Source organism: Jaculus jaculus, chromosome 4 (genome assembly GCF_020740685.1).
Source record: "Jaculus jaculus isolate mJacJac1 chromosome 4, mJacJac1.mat.Y.cur, whole genome shotgun sequence".
Taxonomy (NCBI): domain Eukaryota; kingdom Metazoa; phylum Chordata; class Mammalia; order Rodentia; family Dipodidae; genus Jaculus; species Jaculus jaculus.
This window is the reverse complement of record NC_059105.1, coordinates 110,572,975-110,600,728: the sequence shown is the minus strand read 5'-3', so window position 1 is coordinate 110,600,728 and position 27,754 is coordinate 110,572,975. Positions and strand designations below refer to the sequence as shown.

Genomic DNA, 27,754 nt, shown 5'->3' with positions numbered 1-27,754 from the left:
CCAAAAGTAATCAAAAAGAACAAAGGAGGCCACTTGTTACTCATCAAGGGAATGATCCAATACGAGCACATCACAATCATAAATCTAAATGCACCAAACACAGGTGCATCACAATTTATAAATATACTTACCTGACCACAAAATGGTGATAAACACCAATGCCTTCATAGTTGGGGACTTCAATACTCTACTATCATCATTAGATAGATCATCCAATCAGAAAATCAACAGGTAAATAATAGAACTCAACAACAAAACAAGATAGAAAAATCAAGGCCCAAACAATAGTGATGATTGTGATTTGGGAAAGGGAATCAGAGGGTGGAGAAAATACAAAACTAAATAAGAAATGAACTGATACTACAGAAAACTTTATCCTTGAAGATAGACTAAAAGATATAACCTCAACAGGAGTAAGGTGGGAATGCCAGAAAAGGGTCCTGGAGAAGTTGGAATGAAGGCTAAGCTTTAAAAATATATATATATATTTACTAATTTATTTATCTCTGGCCTGTAATTCCCAGTGCCTACAAGGTCAGCAAAACAAGACAGGTTTTTGTCAAAGCACTCAGTTTCCCACCTGAGTTAAATGGTAAGACTCTACTACTGAAGACTTCATATGTCACCAACACAGAGCATTGAGAGACCTGGCTGGAATCCAGAAGAGAGCCGCCAGTTATCCCATCTAGTGCTGGACAGTGCTACTTGAGCTACTGGGGGAAAGGGGCCAACAACGTTCTGAGCAACCAGAGGTGTAAGTTACTCAGAAGCAAACAATATGGCAGGATGTACACACTATTGCAATAGTGGCAAGAGTGGTAGGTAACCAATAGCTTTCTGATTGACTAAGAGATCCACTCAATGTCAAGGAACTCATATCTGGAATTGGGATCCAGATCTGAGTCATATGGTCACTAAGATTATGAAGTCTAGTGTTCAATTTCTCATTAGTGTTTGGCTAAAAGAGGGATTACATACATCAAATTCTCCCTAAATTAGTCATTTTTATCCCATTTAAAATATGCATTGTAGAATCTTCTTCTGTTTCAGAAGGTAGCAAGACCCAAGGAGATAAACTACTCCTTGCACATCAGCCAAGCCACAGCTGAAACCACAGATGAACTGGGGAGGGGAGCAAGAGTGCAGCTTCTATGGTGAACCTGATAAACAGTGACAGGGTGAATGAGGCAGACCCTGAGGATACACAACAATTACCAAAACAGAGATCCAGAGGTTTCTATGAGTTGATTACTGATGTAGACTTAAAAGTCACTCACCACGTTTCAGGGAATTTTGCAGAAGAGGGGGCAGAAAGATTATGAAAGCCACAGGTTAAGACATCATACTCAGAGTCATTCTCTCCTACCCCACCAAAAAAATAACTGACTGCTGCTCCCATAACACATAACACACGACCCATGCAGAATATCTGCAACCCCACTGATGGTCCCCAATGGAATGGGTGCAGGGACGAAGGGAGAAAGGTTACTAGCCCATGATATATCTATACACAAGTAAGAGGTAAAGAAGTAAAGAGGTAAAGAAGGTCTCTTTATACTCATTAAGGGAATTATTCAATAAGAGAATATTAAAATAATAAATTTACATGTGCCAAACACAGGTGCACTAAATTATACAAACAAAATCTAGTACACATTACATCTAATATAAATTCTAATACAGAAATCATAGTAGACTTTAATACCACCAATATTATCAACATATAGAATGTATAAATAGAAAATCAAACACTGAAAAAATGGAGTTAAGCAAGTTCATAGATCAAATGGACTTAAAAGGCATCTAAAGAACATTACACCCTCACTGTAATGAATACGCATTCTTTTAAGCAACTCACAGAATGCTCTGTAAAATTAATTATATATTTGGACATAAATCAAGTCTACACAAATTCAGGAAAACATTCATAACTCTCTGTATTATATTATAAATATAATAAATTTAAAAACCAACAAGAGAAGCAACAGCAAATATACCAACTTGTAAGACTGAGCCACTCAGTATTAAACAGTGAATGGGTAACTGAAGAAATAAAAAAGGACTAAAAAATCTACAGCTTGGCCTGTGAGCTCCCAGCTGCATAGGGCCTATGGAGAATGGTCACCTGTGTGTGTGTGTGAGCTCCGGGCTGGAGAGGGGCAAGGTGTGTCTGGGGCCTGTGCATTCTAGGCACCTGCATATGGGAGCCTGTGCACATGGAGCTGGTGAGGGGCTGTGTGTCTGGGGTATATGGGCCCAATTGGGGCAAAGTCTGTGGATCAAGCTCCAGACTTGTCTTTGGACCCCCACTCCCCTGAGGCGGGAGAGCACAGACTGTTTACAGACCCCAGTGTACCCAGCCAGAGTCTGGGCACTTTCAGGGCTTGCTACCTCAGTCCCCTTTCAAGCTCAAAGGCAGGGAGCTTAGGTGCATTACTGGGTGAGAATTTAGGCAACTTTGGTGCCCCTGTCAGGCTATAGATGGGCGGCATTGCCAAGAGTTAGCAAAAAACCAGGCTGCTTGCAACTGCCCCAAGCTGCTTTGGATTCTCATTAAGCTAGATCCCAGGCTGCTCCACCACCTACCTGCCCATACACTGACATGGGTAGACCACAGCACAAAAGAAATAACACGAAAAATAAAATGGAAGAAAACCCAGACAGATCACCCAGTCCAACAAGGATCACAACTAACCAAAACATAGAAGAGTGTTTAGGATCAGAACATCAAGTGGAAACAATGAACAATGCAACCCTGACCAAACTACTGCTAGAACTGACAGGAAAACTACAAAGGATAGATAATCGTATGGATGCTACCATCACTAAGCTAGAGCAATATGATAAGACACTGGAAGGAATTCAAAGAGAGCTAAGAGAGTTGAGGGAGAGTGAAAAAAAAGAGGACCTTAAAAATCAGCTGGCCATACTAAATAAAAATATAAAGAAATGCAAAGATGATTTCCAAGAATCATCAGAAAATCAGAAAATGAGACAAAAAGGGAGCTGGACAAAGCGATGGAAGTGATACATAGGAAAGTAGTAGAAAATGCAAACTTAATTGAACAATTCCAAAACTCACTAGAGGCTCTCAAGAATAGAGTCAGCGAAGTGGAAGATAGAAATTCTGATCTGGAAGATAGGATGGAAGAAACAATTCGAGAGTCCAAAAATTTCAGTAAGTTCAAAAGTTCCTGTGAACAGAACATGAGAGAATTGTGGGATACACTTAAACGTCCTAACATCAGAATCATTGGAATACCAGAAGGAGAAGAATTTCAGACCAAAGGCATGGAGAACCTATTTAACACAATAATTGAAGAAAACTCCCCCCGTCTCTTAAAAGAAAGGCCCATTAAGATTCAAGAAGCAAACAGAACTCCTAACCGACTAGACCAAAGGAGAAACTCCCCAAGACATATTATCATTAAGACTCTAAACATTGACACCTAGGAAAAAATCCTAAAAGCAGCTAGGGAAAAACAGCACACCACTTTCAAAGGAAACCCCATCAGAATTACTTCAGACTTCTCAATGGAAACCCTGAAAGCTAGAAGGGCCCTGAATGAAACTCTCCAAACTCTAAGAAACTATGGCTTCCAACCCAAACTACTCTACCCTGCAAAAGTCTCCCTTATAATAGATGGTGAAAGGAAAACTTTCCATGACAAAACTCAGCTTTGCAATTATATGAACACAAAATGAAACCTACAGAAAGTACTCCAGGAAATTCTCCACAGAGAAGAAACAAATAACCAAACACAAATGCCTATAAGAAGCAGATCACAGCAACCAAACCCAGAGTAGATAGAAAAAAAAAAAATTAAATGCCATGGAAATGCCAACACACCTCTACCACCACAACATGACAGGGATCAAATCAAATCTCACAGTCATCACCCTAAACATTAATGGCCTTAATTCACCCATCAAGAGACACAGACTAACAGGGTGGATCAAAAAATTAGACCCCTCAATCTGCTGCCTTAAAAAAACCCACCTTACCACTAAAGATAGAAACCTCCTCTGGGTGAAAGGGTGGAAAACAATATTCCAGGCAAATGGGAATAAGAAACAAGCAGGTGTAGCTATATTAATATCAGATAAAGTTGACTTCAAACCAAAAACAATCAAAAAAGACAAAGAAGGCTACTTCCTACTTATAAAGGGAACAATCCATCAAGAGGATATTACAATCATAAATCTGTATGCACCAAACACAGAGGCACCACAGTTCATAAAACAAAACCTACTTGACAATAAAACAGAAATAACCACCAACACCATCATAGCTGGGGACTTTAACACACCATTATCAGTAATAGACAGATCATCCAAACAGAAGCTCAACAGGGAAGTAAGAGAGCTCAACAAAACCATAGAGCACTTAGAACTAACAGACATCTACAGAACTTTCCATCCCAAATCCACAGACTACACATTCTTCTCAGCAGCCCATGGAACATTCTCTAAAATAGACCATATACTGGGTCAGAAAGATAGCCTCCACATATTTAGGAAAATTGACATAATACCCTGCATGATATTAGATCATAATGCTATATTCCTAGAAATCAACAACAAAAAAACCAACAAGAACCCCAACGGCAACTGGAAACTGAATAGCATAGTCTTAAACAATAAATGGATAGTGGATGAAATTGCAAAATTCCTGGAATTGAATGACAATGAGAACACATCATACCAAAACTTGTGGGACACAATGAAGGCAGTCCTCAAGGGAAAATTCATAGCACTCAATGCCTTCATAAAAAAGACAGAAAGATCCCAAATCAATAGCCTAACCATCCACCAAAGGCATTGGAAAAACAAGAAAAATCCAACCCAAAGAGATCGAGAAGGAAAGAAATAATTAAAATCAGAGCAGAAATTAATGAATTGGAAACCAAGGAAATAATTAAGGCAATTGAAAAAACAAAGAGCTGGTTCTTTGAAAAAATAAACAAGATTGACAAACCTCTGGCCAATTTGATCAAGCAAAAAAAGGAGAGACTCCAAATTAACAAAATTCAAAATGAAAAAGGAGAGATCACAACAGACATCAGTGAAATTAGCAGAATCATCAGGACTTATTTCAAAAACCTCTACTCCACAAAACTGGAAAATGTGGAGGAGATGGATAAATTCCTGAATGCCTACCATCTATCAAAGCTAAACTCAGAGCAGATCAATCACCTCAATGAACCCATCACACTCATGGAGATTGAAAAAGTAATAAAAAACCTCCCAAAAAGAAGAGTCCAGGACCAGAAGGATTCCCTGCCGAATTTTATCAAACTTTCATGGAAGAACTCAAACCAATCTTCCTCAAACTGTGCCACACAATTGAAGTACAGGGAAAGCTACCCAACTCCTTCTATGAAGCTAGTATCACCCTAATCCCAAAACCAGGCAGAGATGCCACAAGAAAAGAAAACTATCAGCCTATTTCCCTAATGAACATAGATTCAAAGATCCTCAACAAAATACTTGCAAACCGAATCCAACAACACATCAAAAGCATTATCCACCTTGACCAAGTGGGATTTATCCCAGGAACACAAGGGTGGTTCAACATACGAAAATCTGTCAATGTAATACTCCATATAAACAAGCTTAAACATAAAAATCACATGATCATTTCGATAGATGCAGAAAAGGCCTTTGACAAGATACAGCATCACTTCATGATCAAAACATTGGAGAGAATCGGCATGACAGGTTCACATCTTACCATAATAAAGGCAATGTACAAAGCTCCAAAGGCCCAAATAATACTTAATGGAGAGAGAATGGAGGAATTCCCATTGAGATCAGGAACAAGACAGGGATGTCCTCTCTCACCTCTGCTTTTCCATATAGTTCTGGAAGTCCTAGCCCAAGCAATAAGGCAGGAGAAGGAAATAAAAGGGATACAATTTGGAAAGAAAGAAGTTAAGTTAGCTCTATTTGCTGATGACATGATTGTATATGTAAGAGACCCGAGAGACAACATCCCAAAACTCCTGAAGGTGATTAACTCATATAGCAAAGTAGCAGGATACAAAATCAATGCACAAAAATCGGTAGCATTTCTGTATGCAAATGACAAAGACACAGAAAAAGAAATAAAGGACATAGTCCCATTTTGAATAGCAATAAAAAAAATAAAATACCTTGGAATAACGTTAACCAAGGAAGTAAAAGATCTATACAACGAAAATATAAAAACTCTCAAAAAAGAAATTAAGGAGGACTTGAAAAGATGGAAAGACCTCCCATGCTCCTGGATAGGCAGAATTAACATTGTGAAGATGACAATACTACCAAAGGCAATATATAGATTTAACACAATTCCAATTAAAATCCCTACAGTGTTCTTCACAGACATAGAAAAAATGATCTCAAATTTCATATGGAAAGGTAGAAGGCCTCGCATATCCAAACATATCCTCAGCAAAAGAAATACCTCTAGTGGCATCACCATACCCAATATAAAGCTATATTACAAAGCCATAGTAATAAAAACAGCATGGTACTGGCATAAAAACAGGAGTATAGACCAATGGAATAGACTTGAGGACCCGGATTTTGGGTCAAGCAACTATAGCTACTTGATATTCGACAAAGGCCCAAACAATATGGACTGGAAAAAAGATAGCATCTTCAACAAATGGTGCTGGACAAACTGGATAACCACATGCAGGAAACTAAAACTTGATCCACACATTTCACCATGCACAACACTCAAATCCAAATGGATCAAAGAACTCAACATAAGACCAGAAACTCGAAAACTACTGGAAGAAAATTTAGGAAGTACTTTCCATGATATAGGAATGGAAAAAGACTTTCTGAATAAAACCCCAGTGGCTCAAGTTCTTAAACAGTCACTCAACCATTGGGATCATATGAAGCTGAAGAGTTTCGTTACAGACAAGCATATAATAAGCAAAGCCAATAGAATACCCACAGAATGGGAGAAAATATTTGCAGGTTATCCAACTCATAGAGGCCTTATCTCTAGAATTTACAAAAAACTCAAAAGTCTAAACAATAAGAAGACAAATACCCCACTCACAAAATGGGGCACAGAGTTAAACAGGCAATTCAGAGGAAGATATACAAATGGCCAACACACACCTAAGAAAATATTCATCATCGCTAACCATCAGAGAAATGCAAATTAAAACAACTATGAGATTCCACCTTACCCCAATAAGGATAGCCAACATCAAAAGGTCAAATGAAAATAAATGCTGGCAAGGATGTGGAGAAGCAGGGACACTCATTCACTGTTGGTGGGAATGCAGGATGGTACAACCACTTTGGAAAGCAATATGGAGACTCCTGAAAAAGCTGGCTATAGAAATACCAACAGACCCAGTTATACCATTACTGGGCTTGTACCCTAAAACCTTCAAACCAAAAGCCAGAGAGATTTGGTCAACCATGTTTGTAGCAGCTCAATTCATAATAGCTAAAAGCTGGAACCAACCCAGTTGTCCATCATTAGAAGAATGGATAACAAAGATGTGGTATATCTACACAATGGAATTCTATACAGCAGTAAGAAAAAAACGACATAAAGAAATTTGAGGAAAAATGGTTGAACCTGGAACAGATCATTCTCAGCGAACTTACCCAATCACATAAAAAAAATTGACACATAGTCTCACTTATCTGTAACACCTAACCTGAATCTGCCGAAGATCCCTTACATACCCAGCAAGCACCTCATGGACTAGACAATAAGATGGATGGGAGGGCGGGGAGGGAATCAAAGGGTGGAAAACAGTAATCCGGACCCAAACGGCAATGGTACCATAAAATTCTACTTCCTAAAAGACAGACCAAATGGCTGAACCTTCACTAGACCCTTACAGGAAACACCTGAACTACAAGACACTGGAGAGGGTAGGATCAAAACTGACCTAAATCTTCTACATCTTCTCTCCCTCCCTCTCCCCATCTCCCCTCTATCTCTATCCTCTCTAACTTTTGTATATTAGTTATCTTTTTCCTCAATTTCTTAGTGGACACTGACCTGTAACCCCCACTTCCAGCTTGGGCCTACCATCCACAATGAGCTTTTGATCAGAGAAACCTATAAGGTTTCCCAAAACAATGACAGACTTCTGTCAGAGTACTTGATGACCCACCAAAGGCCAGTGGTAAGACTCTATTGCTGAAGACTCCATACACAGCTGACGTGTAAAATGGAATGACATGGCCGGAAGCCAGGAGAGAGTCAGTCCCCAGACAGTCAGCGTGTCTAGTGCCAGAAGGCGCTACATAGGCGACTGGGGGAAATGACCAAGATCTGTCCAAGCAACACATTGTTTAACCTAATTAGCAACAAATAACCGGATGTGATGCCCACACAAGTGCAATAGTGGTACACAGCCATGGTGAGGAATCAATTGCTCTTGATTTGGCTAACTGATCCACTCAGTGGTACTATACCCATAGCTGGAGCTGGGAAACAAGTGAGAACCATACCCATACACAAGCCCACTCTTTAATATCAAGCTACCATCAATCATGGGGTATAAGAGGGGCTAAATCTACCATATTGTCTATCAAAAAAGTAAGTCTTATCTCAATTTTCCGGGTGCTAACTTACTCTCCATTGGAGAATCTGCTTCTCTTTTCCAGATAGATGCAGATCTTAAGAAGAGAGCTGCCCCAACATACCTCAAAAGGGGCCCAACTGAAACTAAGGACAACTGGCGAAATAAGCAAGGGTGATGTTTTCCTGTGAACCGGATACCAGCACAAAGGGGAAGGAGATCAACACAGAGAAAAATCAACTCCTACCAAAGCAGAGAGCCAGAGCCTCAGAGGCCCCCAACACCTCAGCACTGAAGCAGACCGAAAATGAACCCAACATGGCTCAGGGAAATTTTGCGGAAGAGGGGGCGGAAAGAATGTCAGAGTCACATGTTGGGTCATGATTTGCAGAGACATTTATCATACCAATAATTGGATGCTAACTCCACAATGCATGACCCATTTTCATTAAGAAGGAGGGTCTAATGGGAAGGGGTAGATCACAGATGAGCCTAAATAATGGTACCAACCTGCCTGTATTTAATGAAAAGAAAACTAATAAATTAAATAAAAATTAAAAAAAAAAAAAAAAACAAAGAAACAAAAAAAACAGCAACAAAAAAAAATCCACTCAAAACATGGGGCAGAAAACTCAAGAGGTAATTCTCAAAGGAAGAAAAACAAATAGCTAATACTCACTTAAGAAAATTTCAACATCCTTAACTGTCAGGGAAATGCAAATTAAAACAAGTATGAGATTCCACTTACTCCAGAAAGGACAACAATCATTTAAAAATCAAATGACACTAAAAGCTGGTGAGAATGTGGGAAAATAGGAACTCTTATTCACTTTTGGTGGGAGTGCAAACTTGTACAACCACTGTGGAAATCAATATAGAGACTCCTGAAAAAGATGAACATAGAGCTACCAACTGACTGAGCCATTCCTCTACTGGGTATCTACACTAAAGGCTCCATGCTTCACTGCAGAGATATTTGCTCAACCGTGTTTATAGCTACTCAATTAACAACTGCTTCCAGCCATGCCATTACTTTTTACGTGTTGACCACATAAGATGTCTTCAGCAGTAGGGTCTTACCACTAATCTTTGGTGGGTCATCCAGTACTTGGAGAGAAATCTTTCTTTTAGGAAGCCTTGTAGGTCTCTCTGATCAAAAGCTCATTGTGGATTTTACCCACATGCTGCTACTGGGAGTTACAGGTCAGTGCACACTAATTAAAGGAAGAAAAAGATAACTAATATAAAAGAGTTAGAGAGAAGAGAGAGGGGAGGGGGGAGATTCGCTGTAGAAGATTAGGTTCAGTCTTCAGCATACCCTTTCTGGAAGAGAGTCAGTCCCCAGACATCTAGTGCCAGAAGGTGCTACATGGGCAACTGAGGAAAAATGACCAATATATGTCCAAGCAACTCATGGTCTAACCTACTTAGCAGCCAATAACCTGTTTTGATGCCCACTTAAATGCAATAGTGGCACACAGCCATGGTGGGGAACCAACTGCTCTTGATTTGGCTAACTGATCCCCTCAGTGGTACGGGACCCATAGCAGGAGCTGTGAAACAAGTCAGAACTATATCCAAACATAAGCCCACTCTCCATTATCAAGCTACCATCAATCATGGGCTACAAGAGGGCCTACACCTATTAAATTCTCTATAAAAATGTAAGGGTTATCTCATTTGTCCTGGTGCTAACTTACTCTCCATTGAAGAGTCTGCTTCTCTTTTTCAGATAGATGTAGATCCTAAGGAGAGAGCCACCCCATCATACCTCAAAAGGGCCCTGGATGAAACTAAGAACAATTGGCAAAACAAGCAAGGGTGCTGTTTTCTTGGTGAACCAGGTACCAGCACAAGGGTGAAGGAGATCAATACAGAGAAAAATCAACTCATACTAAATCAGAGAGTCAGCGACCCAGAGGCCCCCAACACCTCATCACTGAAGCAGACCAAAAATGAACCCAACTTGGCTCAGGGAAATTTTGTGGAAGAGGGGGTGAAAAGAATGTCAGAGCCACATGTTGGGTCATGATATGCAGGGACATTTATCCTACCCATAACTGGGGGCTAACTCCAGAATGTCTGACCCATATACCTCAACAAGGAGGGGCCAAGGGGAGGGGCTAGGTCATGGATGAGCCTAATAATGGTACCAAACTGACTGTATTTGCTGAATACAAAACTAATTAATAAAAAAAACAAAAAAATTAACACCTGCTAAAAATTGGAATCAAGCCAGATGCCCATCATTTGATGATTAAATGATGATGATTTTGTACATATACATAATGGAATTCTATTCAGCAGTAAGGAAAAATATTACAATGAAATTTGTAGGAAAATGGACAGACTTGGAAGAGATCATATAACTGAACTCACATAAGCATATAAAGGCAAATGCCACATGGTCTCCCTCATCTGTGGTTCCTAAACTGAAATAGCTTGAATTTTTGTCCTATTCTAAAAGAAACTTGAGGGCCAGATAAGCGAGATTGAAGGGTTTTGTGGAGGGAGGAGAAGGTGGGGTGATATACACAAAACCATATCCAAAATTAATTGGTACCATAGAAACCTTCCTCCCTGATAGAAGAGTAAATGATTTAACACTCAAATGGAGTATGTAAGGATTGTCTGATAAGATGGGCCCTAAAGAGGGTGAGATGAATCCTAACATTAAAAATCCCAGTACCAGAAATGGGTGACAATTCACATTGAACTGTTGATCAGAGAGACCTGTGAGGTCCCCCAAACAATATGGACTTCTGTCAAAGTGCCTGATTACCAGCCTGAAGGGAAAGTTAAGAACCTGTTGCTGAAGAAAACACATGCTGGCAATGCAGAACATTGAGATATCTTGCTGAATTTTTACCCCACATTGTGCTAAAAACCGAGGAATGAGATGCTGGATGAAAACAATCAACAATGCTATGAGCAAACAGAGAACACTGCTATATGCATGCAAACATCTGGGCAAGATATACACACCTGAGCTATAGTGTCATCCATCCTAGGTAGGTAACCACTGGTTTTCTGATTGGCTAAGAGATCCACTCATTGGATAGGAAACCATAGCTGGAAATGAGAACCAGGACAGAATCCTCCGGAGACCAAGATTATGCACTCCAATGAGAAGCTTCCACCAGTCTTTGACCACATGTCAGGATAAACCCATAAAAATCTCTCTAAATTAATAATGCCTATGCACTTTAACCTATTTTGATCTCACTCTCCATTGGATAATCTTTTTTTTTTTTTTTGTTTGTTTTGTTTTCCTTTTTCAAAAAGTAGTGAGAACTGAGGGCAACTAAAATCTATCAAGACAAGGATACCTAACTCCATGTCAATAGGCAAACCATCCCTATCATATCTGGTTGGGCCCAGAAAAACAAAGGAATCAGCGAGATGAACAAACATGCTGCTTTCATGGCAATCCCTGACAACCTGAGACATGGTGATAAGGACAGACACTGAGGATTCTCAAAATGCACCAATGCAGAAATGCAGAAGCTGCTGAGAGCTCAACACTAAAGTAGACTTAAAGCACACCCACCAAGGCTCAGGGGATCTTGCCAAAAAGGGGGTGAAAAGAATATATTGGCCACATGGTGGCAGGGAATAGACAGAGGCATTGCCACACACCTCTACCACTGCAATGACTGAATGTTGCTCTCACAACTCCTAAACCACAGCTCCATGGTGAATACTAGCAATCCCATCAAGGGGAATCCTCAGTTGAGTGGGGGTTGGGAGGAGAGGAATGATGGTACTAATACTTGATATGTCCATACAAAATTTCAACTTAAAAAATAAATTTAATATAAAAATGTCTAGAACTTAACAACAAGAAAAGTACAACACACAAAACTTATGGGACATATGAAGACAGTCTTTAGAGCAAAGTATATAAAAGATGTCACAGCAGTCTAGGTGCTTGCTTGAAAAGACTGAGAATCTGGCTTCAACTCCACTATCCCCATTTAAAGCCAGATGCAAAAAGTGGCACATGTATCTGAAGTTTGTTTGTGGTGGCTACACACCCTGACATGCCCATTGTTTTTCTGTGTGTCTTTCTACTTTCTCTCTGTCTCTCTTTTTTTCCCTCTCAATCTGCCTGCAAATAGATAGATAGATAGATAGATAGATAGATAGATAGATAGATAGATAGATAGAATAACTTTACCATTCATCTGTGTGTTTTGGAAAAACAAGAACGATCCAAATGAAAAAGTATTCAAATGAAAAAAATAATCAAGATCAGAGCAGAAATCAATGGATTAGAAATGAAGAAAACAATTGAAAATAATTTTGTGGAAAGTGGACAGAAAGATTGTAAGAGTCATTTGGTAGGAGTGAGTATCCAGAGGCATTGCTCACCCCCTTAATGACTGACTGCTGCTGTCACAACTCATAACCCATAAAACCCCTTGGTGAATACCAGAAATCCCACTTAGGAGGCCCCTCAGTGGAATAGGAGCAGGGAGAAGAGAAATTGCACCAACACATGATGTTTCCATACAAAATTTCTATTTAATAAAATTAAAGTGATTTTAAAATATTGATGAAATTAGTAACTTGTTATTTAAAAAAGTAAACTAGATTGATAAACCCTTGAACAAATCAATCCTAAGAAAAAGAGAGATAAGACTCTAATAAATCAGATTAGGTATGAAAATGGAGATATTATAAGATAAACCAATATAACTGGGAGACTCATCAGCACATGTTAAAAAATTATATTTGATGAAAATGGAAAAATCTGAAAAAAAATGGATGGATTGCCTGATGCATACCACTGTCTAAAACTAAACCAGGAGAGATAAATTACCTGAAATTAGTTAGAACATGTAATGATATTGAAAATGTAATTAAAAGCCTCCCAACAATAAAAGCTCAGACTCAGAAGGATGCATTGCCAAATACTATAAAACCTTCCTTCAAGAACAGAAATGACTTCCTCTCAAGTTATTTCACACAAGTGAATAGGAGGAAATTGCTCTGACTCCTTTTATGAAGCCAGCATTATACTAATACCAAAGCCAGACAGACAAAAGAAGAAGAGAAAATTATAGACTAATACCTCTGATAAACTTAAATGCAAAAATTCTCATCATAATTCTTGCAAGTAGATTTTAAGAACTATCCAGTTTGATCAATTAGTTTTCACCCCAGGGATGCAAGACTGGTTCAACATATGGAAATCAACAAATGTAATACATCACAAAAATAGGCATAAGTACAAGAATCACATGATCATTTCAATAGATGCTATAAAAGCTTTGACAAAATGCAATATCCTCTTATGAACAAAATACAGGTGAGATGAGAGATGGAGGAATCATATCTCAACATAATAAGGGTTATATATGACAGGCCTAAGGACCATATTATACTAATTTTGAAGTATTCCCCACTAAGATCTGTAACATGACAGTGGGGCCCACTATCCCCATTTATTTTAACATAGTATTTGTAGTCTTAGATCAAGCAATAAGACAACATACATACAAGAGATATAACCTGGAAAGGAAGAAGTTAAACTAGGCCTATTCACAGATGACATGATTCCATATGCAAGTGACCTGAAAAACTCCATCAAAACTCCTAAAGGTTACTTTGACAAATTCTTTCGGTAAAGTGATATGATAAAAATGAGCACACATAACTCAGTACATTTCATATATAGTAATGACAAACATACAGAGAAAGAAATAAGGAAAGCAGTCCTATTTATAATAGCCACAAAAAATCTTGGAATATCCCTAAACCAGGAAGTGAAAGACCTATATATAAAAACATAAATACATGGAAGAAAGAAATTATGGAAGACATGAGAACTGGAAATAACTTTCATGTTAATGAACCATAAGATTTTTTTTGACAACTTCCATAATTGTAAACAATATCCCATGATAATTCCCTCCTCCCACTTTCCCATTTGAAAATCCAATCTCCATCATATCCCTTCCCTCTCTCAATCAGTTTCTCTTATTCTGATGTCATGATCTTTCCTTGTGTAGGTAGGTAGTTTCAGTCACTGTGAGGTCATGAATATCCAGGCCATTTTGTGCTTGTTGTAAGGGGTCCTACCTTTCCTTTGGCTCTTACATTCTTTTTGCCACCTCTTCCACAATGGACCTTGAGCCATGGAAGTTGTGATTGAGATATTTCAGTGCTTAGCACTCTTCGGTCACTTCTTCTCAGCATCATTGTGCTTCTGAGTCATCCCAAGGTCATTGACATCTGAAAAGAGAAGCTTCTCTAACCAAAAGTGAGAGTAGATTAATATATGGGTATGAACATTAAGTGCTTATTGGGCATTTTGCTTAGCATAGTATATACATTTAGCCAGACCACAGCAGATGTTACACCCATAGGGCTCATGACTACCCCTGCTGTAGGTTTTCAGTATCAGAGATGCATTCCCTCCACGTAGCAGGCCTTAAGTCGAATTAGGGGGTGGTTGATTTTCCCAATAACAGGCATGCCACTATGGCACCCATTGTCTCATTTGTCCTGACTAGACAAATATAAGACTGGCAGTGTCCACTGTTGTTTATCTTCACTGGTGATTTCTCTCTCTCCCATTCAACTGCATGCAGCATAACTTTTTCCAGCTTTCTGTCAGCTGGTTTACATGGAGGAGGTTTTCAGCCCAGCTCCAGCAGGATTTCTCAATGACCTTGCAACCAAATTATGTGGAGTCTTCAGCAATAGGGTCTTACCATCTATTCCTGGTGGGAAACCAAGGGACTCGACAGTGGCCTGTAATGTTTTTGAGGCATAAGGGACTTCCCTGGCCAACAACTCACTGGAAGATATCCTATCCCTGGCACTGAATTTTTTCTGGTAACAATCTATGGTTCATGTGTGTTCCATTGTCTAAAACAGTAGGTTTCCATATGACTTATTCATATCCTCTGAGATTTTGATTAGCCCTCCCTCCACCTTTCCTTTACTCATTCTCTTTCCCTGACCTCACTTATGCCTTTTCACCCCAATTCATCTGTTCTTCTACGTACATATATACAATACCATCCTATTAAGTTCCCACTCCCTCCCATTCTATTCCCCTTACATCTTCTTTCTAGCTTACTGGCTTCTGATACTGAGTTTTTGTCCTTCTCACACAGAAGTCCAATCATTTGTAGCTAGGATCCACATATGAGAAAGGACATGCAATGGACCATAAGAATTATTGTTGTGGGGATGGATAGATGGCTTAGCAATTAAGGCACTTCCCTGCAAAGCCAAAGAACCCCAGTTCAATTCTCCAGGACCCATGTAAGCCATAGATGCACAAGGGGAAGGATGCATCTGGAGTTTGTTTGCAGTGGCTGAAGACCCTAGCACATCCATTCTCTCTCTCTCTCTCTCCCTATAACTCTAAAATAAATAAATAATATTAATGTTATGAAAATTGCCATCCTAAAAATTAATATAAAGATTTAATGCAATTCCAATAAAAACTTCAGCAATTTTCTTCACAGAGTTAGATAAAATTTCTCAAAATTCATAAATAAGCACAAAATGCCTTGGATAGCCAAAAATGTCTCAGCAGAAGAAATACAACTGATGTTATTACCATACTTGTCTTCAAGATATACTGCAAAGCCATAGTAATAAAAAAAAAATTCATGAGCACTTACACAAAAATAGACACATAGAGTCAATGAAATATAATAGAAGATCCAGGTTTAAATTCTAATTACTACAGCTACCTGATCTTTTATAAAATGACCAAAGACACACACTGGAGAAAAGATAGCATCTTCAGAAAATAGTGCTGAAGAAATTTTGCAGCCACATGAATAAGAATGAATCTAGACCCTCTTCTCTCATTCTGCACAAAAATCAACTCTAAATGGAGTGGACAGAATGCATTGTAATAGGAGTAGAAACCATAAGCATTTGGCCAACTTCTTCATGTAACTTGTATCTTCAGGATCTGCTTGAGCCCAATCATGTATATACTACTTCCATTTGATCATGGACAGCTACTGTGCACAACCAAATTTATGTTCTTGTGAGTCAGATAAACCCACTCATAATGGGTAGCTCAGATTCATGGTAATTTGGTTGCCCATTGTCAAGTGTTCATTTACCACAAAGGTCCAATAGCAGGCCAAGAACTGTCTCTGAAAGTAAGAGTAATTGTCTGCAGATGATGGCAGGGCCTTGTTCCAAAATCCCAAGGGCTTCCACTGTTATTCAACTACAAGGCCCTGCCAAAAGTTCCAAACTGTATCCCTGTCTGCCACTGACACCTCAAGTACCATTGAATCTGCTGGATTATATGGCCCATGGCAGAGCAGCCTGCACAGAAAGCCTGGACCTGTTGAAGACCCTTCACTTGTTCTAGGTCCCACTGGAACTAGCAACTTTCCAAGTCACCTGGCACACCCAAGTGAGGAATGTGCCATCTCCAAAACCCAAATAGGCCTTCTAGGCATTGTGCCTCTTTCTTAGTGGTAGGAGGTGCCAGATGCAACAACTTATCCTTCACCTTAAAGGAGTTTCTCTGTATTCTCCACACCACTGAAATTCTAGAAATTTCACTGGAGTAAAAGGTCATTGAAATTTGGTTGGGTTTATTTTCCATCTCCTGATGCACACATGCCATATCATCAACTCCAGGGTAGTTGCCACTTCCTGCTCATTAGATCCAATGAGAATAATATCATCAAAATAATGAACCAATGAAACACTTTGTAGCAAGGACAGGCCATTAAAATCTCTGTGAACTAAGTTATGACACAAGGCTAGGGAGTTATTACCACCTTGAAGTAAAATAGTAAAGATGAACTATTGACTTTTCCAGCTGAATGCAAATTGTTTATTGTGGTCCTTATGAATGGGTATGGAGAATAAATCATTCTTAAGATCAATAACTGGGTGTGGTGTGGTGTCCCATACCTTTAATTCCAGCACTTGGGAGGCAGAGGATCATCTTGAGTTGGAGATCACACTGAGATGACTACATACTGTATTCCAGGCCAGCTTGGACTAGAACTAAAACCAATCAAGATTATTAACTGAATAACAGGTACCAGGAGATGTATTAATCTTTAGCTCAAGTAAAGAAACCACATATAGTTTAGCAACTGCAATTGTTATCTCCACTTAATTAAGTTTACAATAATCACTGTCATTCTCCAGAATCCATCTGTCTTCTTAACAAGCCAAATAAGAGATAGGTCAAATAGAGAGTTATGTTGAGACCACTACTGATGTATCCTTCAAGACTTTTATGGTGGCATTAACTTTTGCAATCCTATCAGAGATGCAATGCTATTTTGCTTCTCTGTTTTTTCCTAGTAGAGACAGCTCTAATGGCTTTCATTTGGCCTTTCCAGATGTAATTGTCCTCGTTCATGAGCTCAGGGAGCCAATGTGAGGATTCTTCCAATTCATATATCTTTTCCAATTATGCATTCTGGGACAGGAGCAATAACCACAGGATGAAATTGAGGACCCACTGTCTACCAAACATTTACCAAAACTTTTAATCACATGACCTCCATAAGCACCTACTTTAGCTGGAAAGCAATGATGGTTTTTAGTGTCTTCTGGAATCAATATCAATTCAGAGTCAGTGTCAATTAGGCCTTAAAAGGTCTGATTATTTTCTTTCTGCAAATGTACAGTTACCCTAACATCATGCTACAGATTCCTTTGAGGAAGGATAGGAGTGAGTTTTGTATTAAACATTTTTGTGAATAGGTAGGTCTAGGCATGGTGGGGCAACAGGCAAAAGGTACTGACCAGTAAATAACACAGGAAGCCAAGGGGTTGTGTTCTTCCAGAGGTTCCTTATATATAACCCAGCACCAAAAGGCCCACCCACTGTGGAGGAAGGGCTAACTCTGAGACCTTCTTCCAGTTAATCCTACCTGGGTGCAACTTCATAGATCTGCCCCAGAAGAATGTCTTTGGATTCATATTCTGATCAAGTTAACAACAGAATTTAAGAATTTCACCTAATTTTTCATCACTGATTGTTTGGGAAGCCTTCCCTTTTCTGAGGAATGTTCTTTATACCTTTTCCAAAATTTAGCTAGAGACAGAGACAGCTCAGTTAGTAAATTACTTGTCATAGAAGCATAATTCCCATAACCCACAAGAATAAACTTGACATGTTAGTATGCATTTGTAATGTGAATGCTAAGGCTGTGGATACTGGCTCTTCACTGGGGCTCACTGGCCAACCAGTCTACCCTATTTGACAAGATGCAGGCAAAAGAAAATCCATGAAAACAACAAAACAAAACAAAAACACCACCAATAAAAGACAGTGAATGGCTTTCCTGAGGTTGCTCTCTTGCCCTCACATGGAAGTATAAATCTGTGTGTGTCCTTCACACACACACACACACACACACACACACACGTATGCACATACACACCAAGTATTAGGTATCTGTAGTTGTATGTTTACTTCTGAGTCCTTCGTTCTATTCCATTGTGGTATATGTCTGTTTTGTGCCAGTACTGTCTTATATTTGTCATTAATGCTCGGCAATATAATCTGAGATAAGATATGATGATATCCCAACATTATACTTTCTGATTTGGCTATTGTTTTCTATGTTTCCATATGAATTTTAGGATTGTGTTTTTCTTTTTCTCTAAAGAAGACTATAGGGCTATTGATGGTGATTGTGTTGAATCTATAGACTGCTTTCAGCAATATAGCCATTTTCTTAATATTAACTCTGTTAATACATACACATAGAAGGTTTTCATTGTATGGTGTCTACTTTAATTTCATTTTTAAATTTCTTATTTACTTATTTTTTTAGAGGTCTTTTACCTCTTTGGTTAGGCTTATTCCTATGTATTTTCTAGGCTATTATGAATGGAATATTTTTACAAATTACTGATATTTTTGTAGGTTGATATTATATCCTACTACTTTGCAGTAAGTTTTGATGCGATCTAAAAATTTCTTGGCTTCTTAATGATAGAATCCTATTATCTGAAAAAGGAACACTTTGATTTCTTCCTTTCATATTTGTATCTATTTTCTTTCTTTTTTTTTTTGGTACTATTGCTTTAGCCTAAAATTCAAGAATAATATTGAATGACAGTAGAGGGGTACACAGCATCACCTCATTCTAGATTTTAAAGGAAAATTTCTGTTAATCACAATTTATTATAATTTTGGATATAGGTTTGCCTATATTAAATTGAGATATTTCTTGCTACTTCTAGTTCTTTGTGACTTTTATCATGAAGGCATATTGAACTTTGTCAAATGACTTTTCTCTCTTTCTGACAATACTTAGGTAATTTTTATTCTTAAAGTCTATTCACATGGAACGCTGCATTTATTAATCTGCAATGTTAAAACAATTTAGAACCTCTGGGATGAAACTATTTGGTCATGGTGAATCTTCTTGATCTGTTCATTAATTCAGATTTCAGATTTTTTAGAGAATTTTGTTTAATTTAAGATTTTTTAATGAAGTAATTCAAGGACTTACAGCTACAGGTATCATATTTATTTAAAAGTTAGACTAGTTAACTCTGATCATCAAACCCTGTGGCTTTGTTAAATGCTTCTTGTCTTAACAGAGTCATTTCAAAGGATTTGTTTACCACATCAAAATGTTGTTCTCATAAATGGGAAAAAAATGCTTTTCTCTGCACTTTATAAAGAATTCTTTAATCTCTTCAATTACGTGAATATTCATTGAGATTCTTGGAGTTTTTTTTTTTTTTTCTTTTTGGAGAAGTTTTGAGTGACTGTTTATTAGGAATATTGGTCTGTGACTTTCCTCATCATATGTAGTATACTTTCCCAAATTTTATATCAGGATAACAGTGGCTTTGTAGATTGAGTTTGGTAATGCTCTTTTCCTTTTTATTTTATGAAACAATTTAAGAAATATTGGTGTAGGCTGTTCCATAATATTTGACACAATTTTGTCATGAATCCTGCTGGATTTGTCCTTTTTTTGTGGGGAGAATTAATTACTAATTCAGTCTCAGTACTTGACATGTGCCTAAGTTTTTTTTTATATATATATCTTCTTGGTTTAATATGTCACATATGTTTAGAAGTTTATGCCTTTCCTCAAAGATTTCTAGCTTTTCAGAATATAAGATTAAAACTGCGTCCTCAGTACCATCTATATTACATTGAAAACTTTAGAAGTTGCTCCCTTTGCATATTTGATTTTACTAATTTGGATGTTCTCCATTCAGTTAGGCTAGAAGCAGAGGTTATCAATCTTTGTATCTTTCAAAGAAACAACTCTTGATTTAATTGACTTTTTTAAAAAAATTATTTATTTATTTATTTGAGAGCGACAGACACAGAGAGAAAGACAGATAGAGGGAGAGAGAGAGAATGGGCGCGCCAGGGCTTCCAGCCTCTGCAAACGAACTCCAGATGCATGCGCCCCCTTGTGCATCTGGCTAATGTGGGACCTGGGGAACTGAGCCTCTAACCCGGGTCCTTAGGCTTCACAGGCAAGCACTTAACTGCTAAGCCATCTCTCCAGCCCTTAATTGACTTTTTATGTATGGTTCGATTAGTCTCTATTTAATTTACTCATTACCTAGTTTAATTTTGGCTCTCAAGTATATTTGTATTTGGCTTCTTGTTTTGCAAGAATCTTGAGGTACATCATTAGGTTATTTATTTGTGAACTGTTTGACTTCTAAATGTAAGAATTGCAGCTATAAATTTTCCTTCTATTATGCCTTTCCTATATCGCAGAGTTCGTGCTAGTTTGTATTGTTAGTTCCATTTGATTCTGGGATTTATTAACATTTCCTTCTGGATTTCTTCAATAAACCATTGTTTACTCATAAGTGTATTATTGTTGATTCTGTAATTATTTTTGTACCTTTTGTGTTTTGTTTCCAATACTTTTGATTGCTCATTTTATACCCAAACACCTGATAAAATGCAAAGAGTCACTTATTTTTTCTGTTTTTATTAAATCTTGCTCTGTGTCCTACAAATGGAATCAAGTTTAGGAAAGCTTCCATGAAATATGGAATGGAATAGTTTGTAAATTGTTGTTGAATTCTATAGGTATATACTATAAATTAGCTCTATAGAGTCTTAGAATGTCTGCTTGGGAAAGATCTATCAAACGATGAGAATGAATTATTAAAATTAATGATTATTGTGGTACACCCTATTTTCTAAATTTAGTGTTTAGTTAATCAAATTGAGAAGCTTACAGTTTACAATTGTTATGTCATCTTTATCAGACATGTGAATACTCAGGACATGTTGTTTACAGCTTCCACTTGCTTGGTAGATTCATTTCCACACTTTAGCTCTCAGAATTTGGATGTCTTTTCTGTTCAGGTATGTTTCTTTAACAAGAAGATAGATGAATTTTTAAAACACCAGTCACTTAATTTATCTTTTATTTGGTAAGTTAAGGACATTTAAAGCAAATACCAAGAGTTCTATATTCTGTGGTTTGCTGTTTATTCTTCTGGTTTGTTCTGTTCATGTAATAATGTGCTGGTTCTCTGTTATGGAGATAATGGATACCTACTGAGATCTCCTTCATTCATCTAATCCTCTAATGGAATACATTCTTTTCTATGGCATTATGGATAAAACAGTGTTTGTTCCTCCTCTGCATGTTGTATTTCTTTATTTTTTTCCTGCAATGCTGGCTTGGTTGTTCTAAATTTCCCTAATTTGAAATGGTTGAAACATTCTTATTTCTCCACTAATTTTAAGATATATCTTTTTTTTTCTGTATATCCATATTAGTTGAAAGTTAGTTAATTTTGAAACTTTAATTAAATAATTCTGGAATTTAGTGTTGCTAATGGGAGGTCTGCTATAAGTCTCACATTTCTGCTTTGTATGTCTGTTGTAGTTTTCAATTTCAAAGTTCAATATTGTGTCTTTAGCTACTTTAAACCTCTTTACTCTGACATGACATGGGGTCTGGTTATGTTGATATGAGGTCTAAATGTCTCATGGTTGGATGTTCATTTATTCTTCCAGGCTTAGGAAATCTTTACCTTAGCTCTCTCTTTTACCTTTGTTCATGTGTGTGTATTTTATTTTTGTAAATTTTGTCTCTTGAATATATTCCACAGTTGTTTAAAGCCTTTTATCATGTTTATTGTTTTCTTTATATATGTCTGAGCATATTATTTCAATGTGGTCCTCATTCCCACAGTTTTTTCTTTTACTTGTATTTTCGGATGATGATACTTTCCACTGTGAGTTTTTTGTTGTTCTTTCACTTCTGTTAGGTTTTGTCAGAGTCTCAATTTTTCCTTCATTTTTCACCATATGTTTTTAAAAATTGGCTATAATTTATTGGTCATTTCATCCTCTTTGAAACTTTTTTTGTCTAGATCATGAATTGATATGGTTTATTCATCATTATATTAGAGATGTCTGTATGGTCTTGAGCCTCTTAAATAGTAGGACTGTGAATTATTTTACTTTCATTTTAGCTATCTTTTTTATATTTGATTTCTGATATTGCAGAATTATGCACCTTCATGGGTGTTATAGTGGGGTTTTGAGTCATATTTGTTTGGTTTTCTTTGTTGTATTTTCCACATTTGATGGGAAAATTACATATTCTTTTGTCCCCTTTGCTCACTCTTTTTGTTTGCTTAATTCATTTCATTTATTCTGTTTTATTATGTGAGCCCTACTGGTGTGTTGTCTTTACTTGAATTTATGTTCCCTACTGCTAGTTAGAAGAGACATGACTACAGCAGCAGATACAGTAATTTGACAGTGGTCTATGCATTAACCTGCAGGAGAGTACACTTGGGCCCCTCACTGTTCAAGTTCAGAGACAGTGGCAGTGGGAAATACACAGTTCGTAGAAGTTCAGAGCTAAGGTATCAGTATTTAAACTATTTAAAGGAAGGAAAGGGAAAATGGGGAAAAGGGAGTAAAGCAAGAATGAAAAGAGAAATATACGGGTTAGACATTTAATAACAGTAGGAAAAAATATCAGAGAGTAGGTGTAGACAAAGAAAATCAGTACCATAAAAGGCTACCAAAGTCTACAAAATGTAAACAAAAAAATTAAAAATAGGCAATAAAACTAAGTAAAAGATATTATGACTTCAGTTAATACTGCTCCTTAATTGGTTTCTTCCTCTCCTTGAATTGCCTTTTAAAAATATTTAAATTTAAATACTTTACTAAGCACAAAGCAATCCTGAACAACAAAAAAAATGCTAGGTGTTATCATAATACTTGCTTTCAAATTATAAAACCAATTCATAGTAACAAAACCAGGGTGGTATTGGCACAAAACCAGAAACATAGATGAAATCAATAGGATGGAAGATCCATAAATAAGCACATATGCATCCAGGCATCTGATCTGACTTTTTATATTTATAAACTATTTTATTAAGTGGAAATGTTGTATGAACACGTCATGTGTAGGTTCCATTATTTCCTTCCTCCCTGTCCCGACTCCACGGAAGGCCCTCCTCAGTGGGATTGCTGGTATTCACCATGGAGTTGGAATTGTCCTTTAAAATTGTCCCAAGGTATGAGTTTTGCTAATCTCAGTAATTGAAACAAGGTACACCATTGTTGCAGTCCGGTTCGCATTGCTGGCAGAAATCACCCAACCAAGAGTAGCTTCTGGGAAAAAGAGGTTTATTTTGGCTTACAGACTTGAGGGGAAGCTTCACGATAGCAGGGGGAAACGATGGCATGAGCAGAGGGTGGACATCACCCCCTGGCCAACATAAGATGGAACACAGCAACAGGAGGGTGTGCCAAACACTGGCATGGGGAAACTGGCTATAAAGCCCATAAGCCCGCCCCCAACAATACACTCCCTCCAGGAGGCATTAATTCCCAAATATCCATCAGCTGGGGAGCTAGCATTCGCAACACCTAAGTTTATGGGGGACACCTGAATCAAACCACCACAACCATTATGTCCTAGCTATAAGCTCCATGACTAAGGTCTAGTTACTTAACTTAGTTTACTTACCTGTAAAATGGCAATAACAAGTGCATATGCCTCATATGGCTGTAATGAAGAACAGAGAAGGTAATGAAGATAAAATAGCCCATAGGAATGGCTCATTTGTTCTAGGATTATCATCTATTCAGGTTGCATGAGGTCACCTTGATTTATATCTATTTCTATCTTATTCATTCCCCTTAATAAATGGTGAAATTTTTGTATGATAAATTATGTTCATAAATTATATAGCATACTAGCTACAGTTTTCATGTCCAATTTTTCTTCTTCATTATTCAAAGAAAGTTTCAGATCACATCTGAAATATATTAACAAATGAATGAAGAAGCAAAACCAAATAACCAAGTATATTTTGAGGTGATCCATGTGTCTTGTTCCACACTAAAAGTTAGAGGACTATTAAACATGAAATGAAAATGTACCCTGCATATTAATCTCTCATATAATAACATCACAGAGCAGAGAATACAATGAGAGTCAGGAAGGATGTGGATTGTGGAAGCCAAGAATTTTGTGGACTGGGAAGGATGGAAATTCTTCATTAGAACTAGTACTGGCAAGACACAGAGAAAAGTAGACACTTATATCAATAGCTGGTATATGCCCCTACAGGGAGAATTTTTCATCAATTGCCACAAATGATTAATTAATTTCCTTGCAAAGATATGATGAAAACTCCCCTTTCATTCAGTGAGAATATTCACTCTTCTGGTAATAGACAAGACATATATGAGGGAAAATGTTGATCCAAGCTATCAGACTATAAAATAATGCAAGACCTTCCTTAGAGAACTTTTTCACTTTTTCCAAAGATAAGTGCCTAGACTGCTGAAACTACATTTTGCAAAGGCTAGGACTGACACAGTTTGGAGGGTTTTCTTTCACTCAATCAGTACTTATTATATACACTTGTGCATTATGCACCATATCGTTAATACTAAATTCCACTTCTCCCATGAGGCACTGTTTCATCTGAACTTTCCAATAAAAAAATAATAAAATAAATCCTATACATCAGGATACTCCTCTGGTCTCTTTTGTATATATTTGTAAATTGTTCAACAAGTTTGATTTAATGCATTATTCCATACTCCAGAATATTCTCAAGATTATTTGGGCCTATCTCAACTAAGAAGGGTATATTAATTATCTTGAAATCCTTGGGTTGATTTTTTTTCTCCTTCCTTCATTCCTTTCTTCCTTCCTCCCTCTCTTCCCTCTTTCCTTCTATTCTCTTTCTTTTTGGGGGGTGTAAGTGTGGGCGTCAAAGTGTCACACTATATTCCAGTCTATCCTTGAATTCATACTAGCCTTTCCACCTTAGCCTCCTAAAAGCTTGGCTTACATGCCTGAGCTACCATATCATTATGAGAACTGCTTGATGTTAGGCGTAGTTTACAGAACACGGACTCCTGTTCATATCTTCTTCTCTTCTTCCTTGCCAATTACTATGTGCCTGAGATATGCTACTATAAACATTTTTACTCTGCAAACTAAAATGCACAGATGGCCTCAATCATCAAATGTGCCTTTTCTCAGAATTTTTCAATAGGCTTCTTTGTGTTAGAAAGGGGACAGTGCCTTTCTGGTGTAAGAGAACGTGTTGTAAGGTTAAGCCATTTTGCTCCTACCTGGTAAAGAAGTTTTGCTACTTCAGGAGCAATGCCATGAAACAGAGGTGCCAGGAAAACATTCTGTCTGGAGTCTTAGTAGATCAAGTAGGAAGTTGAAATTTGCATAGTACATATATGAGATTGAGCTTAATGATTGACATATGTGATCTTCTACCTTTCTATTTGCCACTGATGTCTATACTCTGAAATATATGTAACCAATATAAAATTAGTGATAAAAAGAAAAATGGAAAAATTTCTTTTAAAAAATTTAGTTATGTTCTCCTATGGGATAAACATTAGAAATAAGTATTCATTTTGCAGGCTGCATACTTTGAATGGAAGCCTGACATCGAGTCTCCTTTGCCCGACCTCTCTGTAGAGTCTCTATCCTATATATGGTTTAGGCAATACTGCCAAAGCCTTGCCTTCCGCCTCCACCGTCTGCTAACTTCATCAAACATTTGCTCTCCTCAAACAAAGATGGAGCCAGTAAAGTTTTTTCCTGTATTTAAATTGCCACTTGAAACTGAAGACTTCATCTCTTCTGAATCATTTGAATATTTCAGTTATGGTTGGCATTTGCTTGATTTCATAGGTCATGAATACAAAATTATACAGAATCCTTATATATGGCAAAGGGGTTCAATCTCTAATTCAGAGGCTGCAAATGTGCTCAATACAGCTCATGGTACATGCCAAATCCAGTTTATAATGGGTCAGGTTGGCACCCTTTATATATGGCCTGGATGCAAAATGTTCCAGGCACTATCCCCTCCCCCCAGCAAGGATACAATTGTTTCTAAGTTTCAGAGTTGAATGCTTCATTAAACACAGGAGCATGTGCCCTAATGGGATCCTGAATCTCTAAGTTTATCTTTAGCTTCCAAAACTTAGAGGCAAACACCTTGATACCCCTCTTATGTCCCAGGAAATGGCCACATTTGCTGATCTTTTCCCAGAGGTCTCAGTAAACAGAGAAGAATGCAAAGTTTTAATTTGCTAATCACCCAGTTGGAGAGTGCTGTCGGGGAGATGCTAATCATCTGCAGACATCTGTAATGACCCTTGGACAAAACCGAGGCAATCTAAATCAAAGCTTTGACAAGGGCACGAGAGCGGAAACAGAAGCCCTAATTGTGGCCGTGTGAAGGGCTCCTACCCCTTTGTATTTTCTGGTAGAACTGCACAATTCTGTATAAAGTAACTTTTAAGGACAGAACCGAAAATGACTTTTTCCATCTTTGGGGATAAATAAGCAGGCTGGATTTCTGAAATATGCGAAGAGGGACTGACATTATGGTGCAAATGTAGCAGACAAAGGGGTTTGGGGAGAGCTTTTGGCAGTTAAATTTGGCTAACCTGCAGAAAGCCTATTGTCTAGCTGGCCATGCTTCACTGAGCTCTCTTCCTTCTTTATGGTTAAGTGAACCTGAAAACAATGACAAAGAAATATGCATTGAGTCACATATTCTAAGAAATAGACTGTACTCTCCTCTAATCGAAATAACAGCACTTTAATACTTGGATTTTCCACATTTTCTTTGGTAAAGCCCCTGTTTACCTCTCCTGACTGTATCCGTTATGCAGTTCTGCCAAGGGGAAGCTCTGCGGGACCTGCCACTGT

General features: G+C 37.7%; 1 long non-coding RNA gene across 1 annotated transcript in view; it reads right to left on the bottom strand.

Moving 5' to 3' along the window:
• LOC123460206 overlaps positions 1-27,554 on the bottom strand; it is a 64,183-nt gene extending 36,629 nt beyond the window's left edge. The window contains exons 1-2 of the long non-coding RNA XR_006636855.1: positions 27,490-27,554; positions 24,521-24,559 (exon numbers count right to left, since the gene is read on the bottom strand). This is a non-coding gene — a long non-coding RNA (uncharacterized LOC123460206). The remainder of the gene's footprint in view (positions 1-24,520; positions 24,560-27,489) is intronic.
• Positions 27,555-27,754: the final 200 nt, after the last annotated feature.